Source organism: Ochlerotatus camptorhynchus, unplaced genomic scaffold (assembly GCF_037179485.1).
Source record: "Ochlerotatus camptorhynchus isolate MF236.1 unplaced genomic scaffold, CSIRO-AGI_Acam_v1.1 ptg000033l, whole genome shotgun sequence".
In the NCBI taxonomy this organism is placed as follows: Eukaryota; Metazoa; Arthropoda; class Insecta; order Diptera; family Culicidae; genus Ochlerotatus; species Ochlerotatus camptorhynchus.
In genome coordinates, this window is record NW_027040524.1 from 2,229,329 (window position 1) to 2,235,328 (window position 6,000).

At 39.4% G+C, this 6,000-nt stretch overlaps 1 long non-coding RNA gene across 1 annotated transcript in view; it reads left to right on the forward strand.

Annotated features, from left to right (window-relative positions):
* LOC135709386 (uncharacterized) overlaps positions 1–866 on the forward strand; it is a 144,390-nt gene extending 143,524 nt beyond the window's left edge. The window contains exon 3 of the long non-coding RNA XR_010518348.1: positions 799–866. This is a non-coding gene — a long non-coding RNA (uncharacterized LOC135709386). The remainder of the gene's footprint in view (positions 1–798) is intronic.
* Positions 867–6,000: the final 5,134 nt, after the last annotated feature.

Sequence of the window (6,000 nt, forward strand, 5' to 3'; positions counted from 1 at the left end):
GTGTTAAAAGTTTGGTTCCTGAAAACAGTCAATGGGTGCCAAAACCATCATTAACACCAGCTCAGAGCACACACAAGAACAGCAAATCCAAATCCCATCGAACTCGGAACTCACAGCACGTTCGATCTGATTGCCTCTCGGTTAAAATCCAAACCTGCTGGGCCGGCTATTGCGGAATCACCTCAACTCACTAAACAGGAAGAGCTGTCGCGATGCATCGAATCTCAACCGGTTACAACGTGCCAAGTTGCAAAATATTGCGCCATCGTCGGAGAGATCGCCGCGGATGAAAACTGGTGCTTCCGAAATCGGTTAGAAAGAAATGGCTCAATCGTAGACACGCACAACCGGTAGACATCACATTCACAGCGGATAAATGGCCTCTGACTGGTGGTCATTTGACCATATAGGGTACATGCGATTCGAACTGTAATGTCAAATTGGAAACTTAAGACCCGATCTGCGCAGACGATCCGCGGCTTCCGGCGTTGATTGAAGTCGTGAAGTTGTGAAATGGGTCTTTAAAATGGCAAACATGCATGGTTAAGATGTTCATCAACGGGTGTGAATCGGCTGTGGATCGCCCAGAGAGGATGTTCAAGTGAGAGTGAAATTTATGTTCGTTTATTTTCGCTTTTTCTGTGGAAATTCGCATTCGGTATGGGGTTTCGTTGAGTCAGAGGTTTGAAGTCTGAACGCAAATTGAAGCTTTTTTGATAAATTTTTCCTCTGTCACTTTTGCTCGAAAGCTAAGGTTCATTTATCTAATTATTATCTTTTATTTCGTTCTATTCACAGGTGTGTCACTATGTTCAATACATATTAAAAAAGCTATTAACGATCAAGTGAAGGAGTCCATTGCATTGGTAAGAGATTCATGAATTTTTTTTTCACCAGTTGTAGATTTCGTATTGCTGACCAAAATAACACACTCGTCTTTTAGACCCTCTCATTCAGCTGTGACTTTATTACGTCCCTTCTGGGACTTAACGCCGTTTTTCAACTTGGTGTTCTTCGAGCACTTCCACACAATCTAATAAATCAGAATCCCATAAAAACAGAATTCAGTGTGACACAATGTATACATATTTATTTAATTTATTACAATCGGTAATAGTTAGGGATTTTTCAAGTTCCCCTATGCTTGCAGATGAACGGCAATACACGCTTTTTCATGCATTCTTCGATGTAAACTTAGGATGTCAACGTCGAGGATGTGATGAATGGTTCCGTTTTCAGGCCACAACTGCAAATTTCTTGCCAAATCATGGCCTTCTTCGCGAAATTACCGCCAAGCACGAACTTGAATTTTTCCGTCCAGTCACGATGTAAAACTTCTGACCGGGAAGCTGCTTAAATTCGAGCTTGACGTATGTTTCGCCATCGATCAAAGTGCAGCCCTTGTGTTGCGTCAAAACACGGTCGTACAAGAGCCTTGCACGCTATTTGGCCACGGAATTCTGCTTCATGTGCCGGTTCGGGTGTTTTCTGGCTTTGTACGACTTGTATCCATCCGTGGCAAGGATGTTCCGCGCCGTTTGAAAGTTGACGTTGTACCTTCTGGCCACATCTCGGATCGAAAGACCGGGGTTGGCTTTAACGCTGCGCAGTTGACAATCCCTGGTTCCAGAGGCGAACCAGCCTTTAGGCTGCAAACCTCTTAAATAAAGAAAAAAAAAAATCCCTGGTTCCAGTTTTTTCGCAGGCCCGCTGATTCCTTTCAACACTCAGGGTTTCCTTGTAGGTTTTGAGCACTTGACAAACTGTTGTTTTCGGCATCTTCAGCATTATAGCCAGCTTGGAACCGGACCACTCCGGATTTTCCAGGTGTTTGTGCACAATATGTTTTCTTCTTCGAGTTCCATTTTTCGTTATTTCTGAACGCGATCGACTACTTTGATCAAACTTGCACCAGTTGTTCTCTATAGAAGTGTGAACAAACCACTGTTAGAGATTTTCGATTCCCAACACTAGAGGTGTGCTAGCGGCGCGTAAGAGGTGACCAATTCTCGATTACTTTTTCGAAGGGACGTATCAGCTTTTGTAAACAATGCATTTGATCGTCGATTTGAAGTAACTGGTAGCTCACACACGCTTACTAACACTACCATGAGATACCATTTTCCCCTACCTGCTAGTGGTGTTAGTAAGCGTGTGTGAGCTACCAGTTACTTCAAATCGACGATCAAATGCATTGTTTACAAAAGCTGATACGTCCCTTCGAAAAAGTAACCGTTAGTTAGTCTTTATTTGAAGTAAAAAATCTCGTGACATTCAGTGTTATTAGTGCACTTCGAATAATGTACATGCTTCTTTCAAAGCGTATTGATCTGCCAAATTATGAAAATTTGTTTGTTTTTCCTTCAGTTTTTGCATTTATAGTATAATGCTGAAACTGTTGTGCCATTTACATAAGTTTCTCAAATCAATCATGTCGGTACCATATTTAGCTGTTTATTTGCAACCGGGAATTTAATTTCATATATTGAATTGCCACACTGAAATTTTGACTTGCAGTTCATAATTTATTTAGTTTGAGAATTTGTTGTTGTTTTTGTTGTAGTTGTATCTGGAGGGCAGTGGTATTATTTTATTAACTGATTCATGAGAGTTTTGTCGTAGAATAATTGCATACCTTTTTCGTTGTTTTTCCTTTAAATTCTACTATTTACTTTCTCAAGACAAGACACGTAAATATTTTTGGTTGCTAGTGTAAAAAAGAGAAATGGGAGGATTGCTAGTTTGACACCCGTTGTTACCTAAGAGGAAGAGGAGACAACTGGCTTCTTACTTTTTTATCTCTATCTCTATCTTACGCACTTCAAATCGTCCAATCACGAGCTGGTTCGCGTTTCACAGAAAAGTGGTTCGTATTGTCTCCTTTTCTTCTTAGGTTGTTACTTGAGACCAATATACCTCCGTATCTGCACGATTGTCACGGGATGCACACTTTTTAAGTGGGAAGCGGAGATACAAAATTTTTTTTTTACAGAAGTCTGCGAAAAAATGTCTGTGAATTTCAGAAATGCAATGCGATCCAATTCTTGAAACTGCCGAAAACATCATAACATATTTAAGCTCCAACTATGTAACATTAAATGCGGCAAAGTGACAACAAATGTCATGCCTTCAAATTCATTCTTACCTTCCCACAATGGACAATTAAAAAATGATTTAGTTGTTTTTGAATTGACGAGCGCAATTTGCGTGTATCATGCTTTCCTATAACGTTATCTAGAAAACTTTATCTATTTTCCGCAACGCGGCGCAATATGTACCAAGCTTAATCAGAGAAGAAAAGGAGAAGCTATCAAATTAGGTGCAGGGCACCAGAGAAATTTGGGTTCACTCGAGTTGTTCGCAGATGACAGGCGTTGCAGTCCTGTGCATGAAATAGATTCGAAATTTGAAATGTCAGTAAAAGTCCTGTTCGAGCAAAACAGACCTATTTTTAACGAATTTAACCTTAGTGGAGTTGGGAATGCATCCATTTACGTCGTATACGTTAAAAACAAATAATGAAAAGATAAATGACGATTTCACGACAAATTCTTGAAAAGCTAACTCTTAGACTGAGTAAAATTTTCTGAGCTTTTATCATCTAATATGAGCAACATCTCGATACACATGAAACTCATGATATCATATGAAACTTATGTGAAATGCTAATTAATATTTTCCAATGGCTCTAATGTTGGCCTATGTATCTAAGATTGGGCCTATCGCTAAAAATCTGCTTTTATCTAGATGAACGCGTCTCTGGGACGGTATTTTTGTCACATTCGAAAAGATTTATGAGGCTCGAAATTTTTTACTCAGTTTACAAGAAAACTTAAATTTAAACTTAAATTTGAGTTGATCTACATGCCATGTAGTGTGGGAATCTGTTAGTTACCTAGTGCTGGTCCTTTTGCACGCCAGCAGTGGGAGAACGAGCACATCTTAGTGAGAGATTCAACTTTCCAGCACATAAATATGGTGAAATCGACAATGAAAAGAGCAATCTATAAGCTGATTAATACTATTCTAAACACTTCGTGCTCAAAAAGTGTTGATGAACCGGGTCAACCTCTAGATTTGTGCCTTTAGGTGAGAAAACCATTCCGTGAAACATTTAGCTCATTTGGTTGTAGGGTGACCTGGCGCTTTTAGTTTGAATTTTGTATGGGAAATTTTGATAAAATACATGAAGAAAGGACACTCCTACACTCTATCGATCATAACAAAGTTTCTTTATACTCGATTTGATTCAGATTTTCAAAACTTGTAGTTCAGTTCATTAGTAACAACTTTGCCGAAAATTGCATCATAAATCCTGTTAGTTTCATTGAGGTATTCGCTGTTGAATGTATATGAGCATTTTGTATATGAAAATGTCCTATGTGAACAGTAACCAAAAGCGCCATTCCAACTAACGTCAAAAAGAGCTGAAACATTCAGAGAGTCTAACATACTGACACGAGACTGGATGTTGTCCTGTGGAAAGTTTGAATTTTTATTATTTTAGTGGTAATCTAATTGATACGTTGCAGAAGCTGCCTGTATTTTGCTGCAATATACGAACAAAATGCACATATAAATTCAAGAATGAATATCTCCATAATAATAACTTGAATCATGATGCTGTCTTCAACAAAGTTGTTTCTCATAGATTAAGCTACAATTGCTGAAATTCTGAGCTTAAAAGAGTTTGCTGAATCAGTTTTATGCACGCAAGAGTGAAGGGATGTTAGTTCTCCATACATTTCGAAAAAAAATCAGCCAAAAGCGCCAGCTCGTGTTATATCCGAATGAGCTGAAATTTTTAGAGAGTAGTTTTCTCACATAATGGCACAAACTTAGGGGTTGGCCCATTGAAAAAAAAAAAACGATAAAAAAAATATAAATGTGGGCCAGTCTAGTGCTCATTTCCTCTCATACTCTATTTCGTATGCTCTTTCTGCTGAATGGGAATTGGAGAGAATCGTGGCACTTGCGTCGTTCTACAATGTTACAAATTACGTACGTACGAAATATCAGATACTGTAGAAAAACCGAAGTCAATCGAGAAGTTCATTCGTGATCGGGTGAATTGCGATGTTGAAGTTACTATCAACCTATTCTGGCGTGAACTCCAGCGTCGCTGGCAGTCAATAATGACTGGCTCGAAGATGTTGTAGTTTTCCAAGGACCCTCTTCTTCATCCGGTATCACCAACAAGCGAGGACGGCCAGCAAAAGAGTTCGACGAAAGCTGTGATCGTAGCAAACGCCGTAAGACCGAACTTCTGCGCAGGAGTAATAGTTCAGGTGAACTACTTTTTGCTGCAAAAATGAGTATAAGAGCCGAGGGAAATACCAGATTGACATCCTGTGAGGACTGTGTTCCAGCTATTTCTAGCGAGCACGCACCGGCTATTTTTATGGACACAAGGTTGACTAAACGAAGCTATAATTTGGTTAGAGAACCGGTAAAATCTATCTATCCGTCGTATAAACGTATACAACCAGAAAAAGCTAAATGTTATCCACCAATCTCTTCCGTTGTATCTTCCGTTCAGCTTCAAGCTCTCCTGGACAAAACATCTTCAAGGTTTTTAAAACGTTCTGAGGAAAATGTGAGCGCGGCGGTAGCAAAAGGGCATAGAGAGCTTTTTTTGATTCTCAAGTGGGGTTGCGATGGAACATCCGGAATTGCAGAATATAAACAAAAATTCTCAATACCGATTCAATCGATAGTCATACATTTTTAACATCCATTGTACTTCTTAGATTTCCTTCAGGGGAAGGTATAATATGGGACAACCCGAGACCATCATCAACTCGCTATTGTAGGCCAGTTTCTCTCCACTTCAAAAGAGAAACTGCAAATATGACTCGAGAGGAACATGAAAGAATGGCCACCGAGATTAACAACTTATCGGAATTCACATATTTACTGGATGCGATTGAACTCAAAATTAAGTATGTATAATCTTTCGATGACTATGGTGGACGGGAAGGCGGTGAATGCAATTACAAA